Consider the following 12,900-nt stretch of genomic DNA (forward strand, 5'->3'; position numbering starts at 1 on the left):
AAAAAAAAAAAAAAAAGAAGTGCTCCAAAAAAACAAGTTGGGTGGGCTGACCGGGTGAATTCATGAGAAGTTCTGTAGTTTGTTAATAGTTGAGCAGGTGTGTTCTAGTATTTATTATACCATAAAAAATGTATTTATAAAGCACTTTCAACAACCAACAGGACCAAAGTGCTATTCACAATTATACAATACAAATAATCAATCCTTAAAACAATGTCTAAATCCACTCCATGCTTTTGGAACTACTCTAAGGTATAAACCAATGTGAGACATGCTGTGAAGTACAATCAAAGTGGTGTCGCCACCACAGATTGCATTTGCAGGTTTCATTTACACCTCTTGGGAATGGAAGAAAGCTGATGGCAGCTTCCTCTCAGAAATGCTTGTCCAAGCAGACCTGCATTCATAATGAGAGCTGCACAAGAAAAGAAAAAAAAACACTGTGGCAATTGGTCAGCAGAGTATTTGTCTGAACATGCAGGGATCTGGAGCCCATGCAGCCTCTTTAAAACTACAGATTCACCTCATCAGTAACTGATTACTAGGTGAGATAATAGGAGGGAGATAATGAAGCTTGGAGTGGGGAGGCTAATAAATATAGAGTCGGTATCTGGTAATTAAACTAATGGCTTGTGATTCGGCCGGGTATTCCTGGAGTCTAACGGTGCAATTGATATCAGTATGTCAGTTTATTCTTAGATGCAGTGTAATCATACTGTAGTCTAAATAAGTGCTGCTGTTTGTTGATGCTCAGCAGTCTGCTGCTCAATAGTCAGGATTGCAGCTGTCCCAATTATGACAGGTTTATGACTTCCCTTCTGTTTCAAATAGAAATTTGGCATTGCCCGAAATATCCATCAAAGGATGACTAAAGTGACCTTTCCTAAAATGATTGTTTAAGTTAGATGTTTTGGGGTTTTTCTTTTGTTAAAAGTAAAATTGCTATTTTCCCCATAAAGGAACTTTGAAGTTACCAAATCCTCCTCTTCATATCAAACCTGGGCCTTGACTCGGGTCACGCCTTTGCATAGCAGAAAGACCCTCTCTTTGGGGTTGTTATAAAAAGCACATACCACAGAGGGTAATGGCAGCCTTACAAAACACAAAATGCACTGAGCTGTTTCCTCAATTATAGGCAAAGGCCTTACTTTCAAAGAGTTCAGTGGCAGGGCTGGTACTTGGATGAATAGCAGGGTGGAGTATTTGTTCTGTCTTGCTTTCTCACTCCCTCCGTGCCACACGCATGCATAGCTAACATTGCCAGAGTTTTGCTTGGCAGATGCAAGCAGGTTGAATTGAATCAAAGGATATGAAGGGAATGTCAACATACACCGGCAGAAAATAAGCATTTCTCTTCTTGGTAGCTTAAAGACCTCTTCATAGTCCAGAAAGAAAGAACAGCTTTGCAAACATATAAGCTTACCTCAAGCATGAAGCCAGGATATGAATGTCTCCTGGATAGTATTATCTGGTTTAGCTCTTTCTTACATGCATGAAAGCTGAGCAGAGATTTCCCCACATGCTTAATCTCCCACTCACACTATTACAGCTCACTGACCCGAGACACGTTTTCTCTGAGGATCCCCCACAGACATGACAGCAGCAATTCTACAGCAGCATCACTCTGATCATGTTACCATCACATTGTAAAGTAAAACATGTCTCCTCTCTCTCACTGACCTCGGCTGTTCGGATGGCGAGATCTGAGTCCTTGTCAGGTATGCCTCCTCTTCTCAGGATGAAGTGTGTGTCTCTATGTGTGTGTTACGCTGCAGTGCTGCTCCTGTGGCTTGTTGACACTGTCCTGCCTTCTGTATCCACCTCCAGGGGCTGCGCTTCTGACGACTGGGACGTCTGCTGGACAGCTGTTTTGGACTTGCTCTCCGGCTCCTTTTCCTTCTGCAGTGAGTCCAGTCTCCTCCTACATCTTGTTTCACTCCCCCCACTGGCGTCCTCCTCCTATCCTTTTCCTGTCTTGTCTCTTTCTTCTCTCCCTTCCTAGCCTCTCTCTTTTGCAGCACCTGTGTACGTCTGTCTAGCCTCTTGAAGATCTTGGAGGGTTTTTTTATGCAGGCATCCTTCAGATTTTTCAGAAGCTTTTTCTTTTTCAAAAATTGGTCTTTCTAAATCTTTTCTCTGACTTTGTTCTCTCTGTCTCAGTTTAACCTCCCACATCTGATAAGATCCTATCTGGGAATGCAACAGGGACTCACCCTGTTTGTCTTTGGAGCCTGTCCTCCTTTTCCTTATCTTAGTGTGCACACACACTCATTATTTTCCCAAATGATAATTTGGCATAACTGCTTCTTGTCAGTTCATCATGAGCCAGGTTCTATTCCTTTGGAAAGCTGTGGCACAGTGAGGCGTCATCGACTGAATGGACTAATCATTGCAGAATACTGCAGCACTGCAGCACGTGTAGGGGAAAGCACATGGGCAGCTGCTGCATAACACAATGCTCTTACTCTGCTTAGTGTATCTGCAATTATTTTTAAACGACACTCAAAATGGTGTAAGAAAAAGGTTTTAAACACATGCCTAATTTTTTTATTGTTTCAAAGCAGAAACTTCACATCCCCTGAAAATCTGTGCATTTCAAAGGTGGTTTCACACAGATTTTCTTACAAGAAGGGCAAAAGGAGGGATGTGACACTTTTCCTGCGCAGTCTTTCTCAAGAGGTGGGGGGTATGCTACATATTGGGGGAGGGTTGCAAATGGCTCATGTTCTGATGATGTTTCATAGAATATTGACTGTTACTCTACATGTGTACAATAATACTCTTTTATCTGGTGGCCTGCATACAGCAATCTAAAGACTCAAATGTATACCTGATAAAGCATGTTTAAAAACCATTAAATTAAATAAAATCTGTTTAAATTGTCGTATAAAGAAAAATGTAAAACAAAAAATAAATATATCTGTGTGCCTTTATTCAATGGGAGGAATTTTACTTACAAAATCACCAACAATAATTGTCCAAAGACCCGGTCAAACAGGATATTGCTTAGACTTATCTTTTAACATTCTAATTAGCATTGAAAAAGAAGGACTTTCATTCATTGTCTTTAGATAGTTCATAGTTTTTGGTTTTAGTTCCCAGGTCAAAACAAGACGGTTAACTTAACTGGGTGTGTTTGTGTGCATGTGTAATTGTCACACCTGCAGCCAAACAGTAAATGCTGGGAACCACATTCAGGACGCTCCAGATGTGGTGTTAGGTTTGTGGAAGGACTACAATGCAGAGAGTGAACTTGGGTAAAAAAAATTATTTGATAACGTTATTAAAAATAACTAACAAAAAAAGCAGAAAAGCACCAAACCCTAAACACTGTGTAACTTTCAGCCACTAGGGGTGCTAGACTTTTAACTTCCTGGTTCTTAGGAGATCTTAGACTGCCGTAAAGTGGTGCGATACATCACATGACCTATTCAGCAACGGACAAGACCTTCTCAGGTCACACTGGCACTTTTTTTACGGTATGACCCACACAGAGCATCAATACACACCCAGTGCTGTTTATTGTCTTGAAAAATCATTCGATATATTTCAAATTAAGCTAATACTCGGGTCAAAATTGCACAGTTTTGCTTTCATTTTGAGTCCAATCAAGTTTGCTAAAGATGTTTGGTTAAAATTAAAGTCGTTTCTATCCGTTTGTACCGCTTTTGAGCTAGTTATATCTGATTAAAGGTATAGAGGGCAGTCTTTTATTTCCAAGTGGATCATCTAAATAAGTGGTCCTCCTAATTGTCAATCATTCTGGCGGTATGTTTACATAAGGCGGTCCTATGTGCTCGTCCCCAGCTAGCTATTTTTTCCTGTGCGTTCGCACTTACTGGTGTATATGTGTGGTAAACTATATCTTCATCCAATAATGCTCACTGGAAAAAATACAAATCTAGACAAGTCCTTTTTTCTTAAAATAAGTGCATTTGTTCTTGAATTGAGGAGATAAAAGAGACATATTGCCAATTGAACAAGACAACTTAGAGTAAAAATACTCTTTCCATTGGCAGATTATCTCATTCACATACTCAAATCAAGGGTAAATACACTTAATTTGAGAAAATTTTACTTATTTCTAGGTCGTTTTTGCAGTGCTCGTCTTTCTTACCGCAGTTCTTTGAAAATGGCCGAGAGTTGTAAGCGAAAAACTGTCTACGAAGTGTATGAGAAGAAGACAAAGGCTACAGAAGAGAGAAACAAGACCAGAATGTTTTTGGGAGATTCTTTCATGCAATGGCGTACAATGAAAGCAGAAGTCGGGCTTCCCACTGATGCAGTGGTTGCAAAGTTTCTACTTGACTGGTAAAGTTTGGCATGCTATCAAGTTATCTACCTCTTTATTGTAACTTTCCAGGGAAGATAAGTTTTTTTTTTTGTCATTTGCATTGTACAGTAATACCCAGCCATGTACCAGTGGTCTCCTTTGTGGAGAAGCGTTTTAATAAATAAATATGTGTGAGATGAGATCCATCCGAACGACCGTCTTATCATTGCATTCGTCCCCCGCATCCTCGTGGAGAAATGGGCTTGTGCATGCTCTTAAACGCGTTTAGGCATTACCTCTTGGGAATGGCTACAGGGTTGTGCATGTGCATTTTTTTTAAAGTGGCGAGGGTGGGACTTTTCAAAAATTTGTGAAAATTCTCCACTATACCTTTAACCACTACTTTGGTCTCTATGCCTTTCTACCTTTTTCCCATTTACCACAGAAGAAAGGCATCAGTCTAACCTTGCATAGAATAAGCAGGCATAGAAAACAGATGGATGGTTTTTTAGGGGGAAAAAAATGAAGATTGTCAGGCGTCTGGGAGAGGGATAAGGTAACAACATCGCAGCTCCTCTGACACACACAGTGGGCATCGGGTTCCCTTTTCATATTTATCCTTTGTGCTTTCAGGAGAAAGGTTCAATCTGAGTCTCATCTGATTAAAGCCTTACTAGAGTTTACTCAGTTTCTAAAATCTACAGTAAGAAATGTCTAGTGCTGTTGTTATGTAGTTTTTGGTGACCCTAATAATATACTATATATATATAAAATACTATATATATATAATAAACTTGGTTATTCATACAGCTTTGTTTTTTCATTGTTCCAATGTTCATTTTCAAACTTTCCATTTCTTTCTCATGCTGATGATATGAACAAGTCAGTTATCAGATATTTTATTCTATAAATATCCTGATTTGAGAACCAAACCCCATTAACCTTTATTAAATGGCACGTTTACTTGTTCTTCCTAGTTTGAAGATGATCTCATAGAGTTGGTCTTCAGTCATTGAAATGGAGCCTAGGCAGAAAATCAAATGAAGAAACTCATTGTTTTTTTTTATACATCTACCTGTGACACAGCCAATCAGCTTTGAAGCACACCTCCACGAAAGCCAATCGGTATGCAGAGCTCATCTTAAAAGGCCTCCGATACGCTCCTAGTGTGCAGGCGGCGGATGCACTGACTTCATTCAGATGACATCATTTCAACCCACCTCCATCCTCTCATCCACCATCACAGCTAAAGCTTCATCAGAGTGTCATTCCTCCCGGACTCTTACTGCATTCCCTGTCTCATCTCAACCGGTCTGGCAGAAGACCGCCATGTTGTGCCTGGTTCTGCCAGAGGTTTATTCCAAAAGGGGAGTTTTTCCTCTCCACTGTCGCTTCATGCTTGCTCAAAATGGACAGGTTCTTTCAACCTGTGTTATCTTACTGGATTTCCATCTTCCATCAAGCTCTAAAATCAGCTCATGCAGTCCACTGGATCTCCCCATAAAGCTCAGCAGACCGTCTCGCCAACCAGCAGTCTACAGACTGACCAACTTCATCTATCTCCAGTCCACCACCAGTTGCAGGCCTGGGCGGGAGAAACAGCCCTATTATTTGCTCCTGTTCATGCATATCTATCAAAATTAAGTGCTTCCTGCTGAGGATGAGCTTAAAAGACAAAGTAATTGTATCACTACATTTCTCCTAATTGTCGTTTCTCTTTGTGTGACTTTTTCAGATTGAATTAATACCCCGGGGAACAAGGCGGTCATTGGCTGATAATTATAATCTCCTAGAGTTGACTCTATTATCAAGTAAACATTTTTCATAATAAGTATAATTAAAAAAAAAAACTTTTAAAGCAGTTGTTTCAAACTAAATTTTAAACTTTCCATACTAAGCTATGTTTATTAAATCACTACAGTGTTTTCCCTCTTTGTATAAATTGAATCAAATAAAATGTTTGATTATTCCAAATTGTTGTGAGATGATGATAAATTAAAGCATTAAAATAGACTCAATTTAAAAGGTTTTTCCCTGGATATTCGTGAAGGAACTGTACTGCTTCTTTTAAATGTGTTACATTTTATATTTAATTTTCATAACTCCAAAGGCACACACTGTACTGAATGTTGGGCTCTGTCTGTTTGCAGAAAATACATCCCTCTATTTAACTTACGTAAGCGTTATTTAGCACCAGTTAAAGAGTAGTTGTGAATGATGCACTTTAGTGTTGTCAGATTGCCCCGTGCCCAGTGATGTAATCGTGGGACTCGTGTGGCCTTCACATGATCATTATGGAGAAAGCTCAACACCGTCCTTTCATTTTCTGTTGGAAAAGCACTAAACCGTGGAAACTCCAAAATGAAGGAGGCTCCAATTTGCAGAAGATAAATCATTTTGTAATAAAAGGATGGTCTGTAGGCAAACTTATTTACAAACGTAATAGAGCTTCAGAAAGTTTTACATCCATTTATTGCCTATAGACAATTTTTATTTGAGTTTAAAGCGAGAATGTCAACTACAGTAGTTCAAGGATCCACAACCTCTAGATTCCAAAAAGCCATTTCTGTGCTCAGTTCAACCAAATTAAACTCATTTTAAGATTAAATTATAGCCTGAACTTTTGAAAAAAAAAAAAGAAAAGAGGACTTATATTTTTTTGTAAATGTCTACCAGCAAATTTCTTCTCTTTCTAAGACACAACAAAATTATTTCTAAATGTGGGTTTTACAATAACGAAAAGGCATACATCTGTAGTTCTTAGATGTTTGTTTTTATCTTCTCTGTCTTTGTTCCCTCTTTATGTTGTAAAAGGTGTTGCCATATTTGATCAGTTCTTCTAATTCCCTTTCCTATTCTAATTTTTTCAATATGTTTTAAAATCCCTCTTTGCTACTTTTGCCTTGCTTCTTCTCCATCCATATTAGTCTCCCTGCTCTCATGTATGCATAATGAGTATATAAGGTACTTTTTGTCAACGTTCATATCCATGCTCTCCATTGTTTACTCCACTGCCTCTATTCCAGTGTCTTTTCCAATAAATGTTAGTACAGAGGCAATGTTTCTCCCATGTTTTTCTGTAAACTGAATTCATTTTAGCAGGTTTTTCAGCTCCACAACCTGCAGTTTGGCAGCTCACAAATCAACAGACATGCATATGGAAAAAGGTTTTGTATTGATATTTTATGTAAATATAGTGCAACTTTTGAATAAAGAAAACCATGAACACATGCACATGTTATATCTACATTTATCGAAATCTATTTTGTTCTTTTTATTATTTAGCCATACTTCCTAGAAGCTATGGTGGAAGGCACAAGTGTCATCATGAGAGTTTTTGATTTGATCCTGAAACAGTCTTGATGACAGTATAAGAAAAAGGTTTATTGACTTCCCAAATAATATCTGAAAAAGGAGGTAAAGGGGTTCTTAAAGGAATAGTACACCCAAAACATGATTAGCTTTCATTTTCTACTCACCCCCATGCTGAACAACACTCTGGAGTACTTTTTTGATATCTCAAATGCATCTGGAGATCTGGGAGGCTTCTTGCTGTCTGCTGACATTCAAATAATGGAGGTCTATGTTGCCCGAGGCAGAAAGGTCCATAAAAGTCCACAAAAAACGTGTCAATATTCCTCCATACTGCTCGTCCAATGTATTCCAAGTGTCCTGAGTGGGTAGCATCCAGAATTTACTCGAAACAAAGTCATTTAGAATGTTTTTAGAGCATAAACAGTAGTGTATAGGATTTCCTGAAAGCGCGTTCACGAATCTACGGAAACCGCGGCAGACCAAACCAGATGAAAGTGCGCATTCAGCTCGGCAAAGAACTCATGCTCTTCCTCAACACTGAAGTCCTCAGACATTTTTCTTTCGTTGTTTCTTTCTTTGCACAGGTAAACAGCACATTTCTTCTTCTACGCTTGCATTATCGGCAGAGCAGACGCTGAATGCGCACTTTCATCTGGTTTGGTCTGCCGGCTTCCGTAGCGCCGTGAACGCGCAGGCGCGCGCTTTTAGGAAATCCTATACACTACTGTTTATGCTCTAAAAACATTCTAAATGACTTCGTTTCGAGTAAATTCTGGATGCTACCCACTCAGGACACTTGGAATACATTGGACGAGGAGTATGGAGGAATATTGACACGTTTTTTGTGGACTTTTATGGACCTTTCTGCCTCGGGCACCATGGACCTCCATTATTTGAATGTCAGCAGACAGCAAGAAGCCTCCCAGATCTCCAGATGCATTTGAGATATCAAAAAAGTCCTCCAGAGTGTTGTTCAGCATGGGGGTGAGTAGAAAATGAAGGCTAATCATGTTTTGGGTGTACTATTCCTTTAAACTGATTTTGTAGATGAGCGAGGAGACTTGTGAGTCCAGCTTGAGTTGGAATCCTTGAAGGTGGGCAGACAGGTGTGTGCGAGTTCAACAGGAATAACAGGCTTCCTTGGAGACACAGAGGAGGACACAGGTTTTCTTGGATCTTTAGGAGGAAACGCTCATCAGAGAACATGGAGGGAGACCGGTCCACACAGTGAGGGAGAAATATCTGGCATCTTCCTTAGGAATTCCATCAACATATTAAATATCATATAGTAAATGTGGCAATTGGATCCAAGTACAATACAGGGATCACATTTTGATAAATTATACTTGTGTTGTCTCCTGTTAAATGGTCTAATTTTTTGTTCATTTTTTTATGCTTTTTCTGAAAGAATAATTGTATGTTTTATCGGGTTATATTGGATGTTTCAGGCTGTTTTGAACTCAATAAGACTTTTCTTTCTTATTTACAGCAACACTTTAAGATGGTAGGTTTTTTTTTAACCACCATCAGAGTTTTTTTGACAGCACTATTAAGGTTGACTTGTGGTATTTGGAGAAACTTTTCTTTTATGGCAACATAATGAAAATCAGAAGGGATTGTGCAACTTTCTACATTTCAGGTTTTCTTCTTCAACAAGCTCCTTCTGAGTTTGCAGGATTGAAGCCAGCAGAATAAAAAATGGAATTGAAATGAGCTTTTTTTTCCCCTTTCTTGCTCAAGGAGATGGTTCTAGGTTTTGCTTTTACCAAGTCACCATTATATGATTATTTTTTACTTATTTCTTCTGTATCAGTAGGTGTTGATGCCAGGGATGGCAAAAGTACTCACTTTCCGTACTTGAGTAAAAGTACAGATACTTGTGTTAAAAAATACTCTGGTAAAAGTGGAAGTACTGAATAAACTTTTTTACTCAAGTAAAAGTAACAAAGTACAGGCTTGTAAATTTACTTAAAGTATAAAAGTAAAAGTAGAAACCACTTTTTTCATGCCATTGCCTACATTTTAAATGGATGTCTGCCAATAGGACTAGATCTCCGTTGTGTTCATTTTCAATCATCTCGTCGTCCATGCTACTATGCTAACGCCACCGCCACCAAGCTGCAATGATTTGCCGCGAATGAATACCGCCGAATCTGTCGATTCATCTTGTAGCGGTGCGTCAAATGCAACGTAGATTCCCATCCAATTAGATTGAATTTGGTATTGATGACGTGAAAAATAATAACGGTAACTCCATTGAAATGATTCAAAACTAAAGTAACGAGACAATTTTTTAAAATGTAAGGAGTAGAAAGTACAGATATTTGTGTGAAAATGTAAGGAGTAGAAGTAAAAAGTCGCCATAAAAATAAGTAGTAAAGTAAAGTAAAAAAATATCGGAAAAATCTACTTGAGTACAGTAACAAAGTATTTGTACTTCGTTACTTCCCATCTCTGGTGGATGATGAAGATGTGGTTAAATCTTTCAGTCACAAATGTATCTACACTAATAATGAACAACATAACTATTTGGTCATCATATTCTTAAGTGACTTTAGGTAAATTATGCTAATGGTTTTTAAGCATTGTAGAATATACACTTCTATTAAGTTTTAAACAACATACAAAAAATCTGCAGAAGTTAAAATTTTTATTTTTTTTTTAACTCTGATCTAAATACTTTTAAATTAAAACACTGCATACAGACTCTAATGTAAGCATAACTCATACTTACCTTCAGTTAGAACGCTCACTGTGTAAACTTTTCCATGTCATTAGTCAACCTTAATAGTGCTGTCAGAAAAATCTGATGGTGGTTAAAAAAACCTGCCTTCTTAAAGTGTTGCTGTAAATAAGAAAGAAAAGTCTTATTGAGTTCAAAACAGTCTGAAACATCCAACTTCACTTATTAAATGTTTGTTTGATTACATTTATTCAACTGAGTATGTATGTTTAAATCTGGACCTGTTCAAAACTGAAAAAATATATATGTATTTATATATTAAAGCTTGACCACCTTTAGAAAAATCCAGACTGACAAAGCCTGGAGCATTTCCTTAAACTATAATTATAAACAAATTCAAGCCCAACATATCATTCCTCCACTGGTAGCACATTAAATACGACGTTATTACATTTCTGTTTTTCCATGACTAATATTTGCTGTTTACTATAGAAAAAAGTTTGCAATTTGCTTAAAATAAAGTCCAATTTTAGACAACTTAGCTTTGCTTGGATTCATGCCCTTTTGCCTTTAAATAAAAGCTCTCTTTCAGGTTTTACCTCAGTATTTTTCTCCCTCACTCTTGTCCCAATGATGTCAATGTTACCATACAGACACACTATGAAGTGACTGTCTGTCAGGTAAACAAGCTTTCCTTCTGCACAAAATTAAATAAACGCAACAGAAACTAGCCTGCAAAAAAAAGAAAATTATTTCTCATCCTATGTTCCGCTTCCATTTGTGTTTTAACTCATAAGGTAGAATACAGAGACAGATTGTAGACTTTTTCTAAACTCACACGTTTAGGTTCAAATTGTGCAACAAGACTGAGTGCGGTTGACACATAGCTTTTCCCGCCACAACTGCAAGATGTCACACCCATTATGGAGTAAGCTGCATCATTAACACTCTGTGTTTGTGTGAGCTAAGGAAAGAAGGTGATGAGCGTTCGTAAAACAAAACAGTGCATCAGACAACTGAACTGAGCACTGTCTCAATTTCCTATGATTTATATTTAGTAGTAATATTTAAAAATTAACATGAGCTGTTAAACATTTAACAGGTTTATGCTCTGACATTTTAGATACAGATACAATCCAGATACTTATTCTTTCCTCACTGTCTGACTGGACTTCTCCATGTTTAAACATCACAGAAAATCTAACTAAATCAGCCATTATACATGGTTTATTCTTTGCTACAATACCTGATGGTTGAAGGTGCCACATTCAGCCGTATTGGATATTTTTTATTAGCATGTAAATGTCCAGCATTGTTATGAACATGCTTTGGTATAAAATATGCATTTCAGCCTCAGAAAAAGATGTAAATGGCTTATGAAGATGCAGGCTTAAGTTGGTAGGAGAGTAAAACTGGTCCTGTTTCAACATGGTATAAAGGCCACTCAGTGAGGAAGAAGCCCCATAAGCAACCTCAAAAGTCAGACTATACTTTGGAAATGCACTTAGGAAAACAAACTTCATTTAAATACTCCATGTGGTTTAAGGAACACAATTAAGTCTAGCCAGGAATAGCATCCATACATAGGAAGGAAAATATGTTCGCTTGCAAGCAGTGGCAGCATCATGCAGGTCTGTTTTGCTGTCAAAGACATTGCTGACATGATCTACAGTTGCTTAGAGTTGACTTTTATTTGTTTGCTGTTGGCTTTTTTTTAAATATAAGTTTTCTTTCTTCTTTAGATCATCATTCTGCTTCATTCTCTCTCTGTTCTCCTATTCTGCAGAATCTGTTAGTTCAATCTCTAACGTTATCCTCTCTCTGCTTTTCCTCAGAGTAGCTTTGCCTCGTCTGTTCCTGTTTGGCTGTGACTTTTTGTATCTCTGCTTCTGTCTCCTTGAACCGCAGTCAGCCTCAGCAGATGGCCGCTCACACTGAGCCTGGTTCTGCTGGAGGTTTCTTCCTGTTAAAAGAGAGTTTTTGCTCTCCACTGTCGCTACAAGCATGCTTAGTGTGAGGGATTGTAATCGAGTCAATGAGTCGATGCAATCAACTGGTTTTCCTTATATAGAAAACTTTGTATCAATCTGACTGGATGATCTGGTTGAACTGTAAAGGGCCTTGAGATGACATGTGTTGTGAATTTGGCGCTATATAAATAAACTGAATTGAATTGAATTTAAATTTAGATCTAACCTTTTCAGTTAATTTTCCAAAAGCTCTCATTATTAGTTCCACTTTATTAGTTTAGTTGTTCAGGTTTAGTTTCTGACTTATTTCTTTTATCTTAGATAATATTCTTTTAGATCTCTTTTACACTTTATAATTGATTCAAACATTAGCTAATCTTCCTTCCTAAGTCTCCCTGCACTCCTTCTATCCAAGCAGATCCACATTATTAACTAAACTGCATTCAGGCTATGCTTCACTCTTCCCTCAGTGCGTATTCTCCCCGGTTCCTGTTCCTCCCCACTTGATCCTCCAATTAAACTGTCCTTATTTCCCTTAAACTCCCCTTTTTCCACCTGTATCTGTGCTCATTCTTTATTTTCTTGTGTATTGTATGTCCTTCTTCTTTTTTTAAACTCTAAATCCACCAATTTATACATTTGCAAAAAAAAAAAAAAAA

General features: G+C 37.9%; 1 protein-coding gene across 1 annotated transcript in view; it reads right to left on the reverse strand.

The window, feature by feature from the left end:
• The window catches only part of LOC107087998 (cdc42 effector protein 3-like), a 9,469-nt gene extending 7,525 nt beyond the window's left edge, over window positions 1-1,944 (reverse strand). The window contains exon 1 of the mRNA XM_015379894.1: window positions 1,681-1,944. The gene's annotated coding sequence lies outside the window, so the exon portion shown is untranslated. The remainder of the gene's footprint in view (window positions 1-1,680) is intronic.
• Between the last annotated feature and the right edge of the window lie 10,956 nt (window positions 1,945-12,900).

The sequence above is a fragment of the Cyprinodon variegatus genome, unplaced genomic scaffold (assembly GCF_000732505.1).
Source record: "Cyprinodon variegatus isolate N-32 unplaced genomic scaffold, C_variegatus-1.0 Scaffold11, whole genome shotgun sequence".
In the NCBI taxonomy this organism is placed as follows: Eukaryota; Metazoa; Chordata; class Actinopteri; order Cyprinodontiformes; family Cyprinodontidae; genus Cyprinodon; species Cyprinodon variegatus.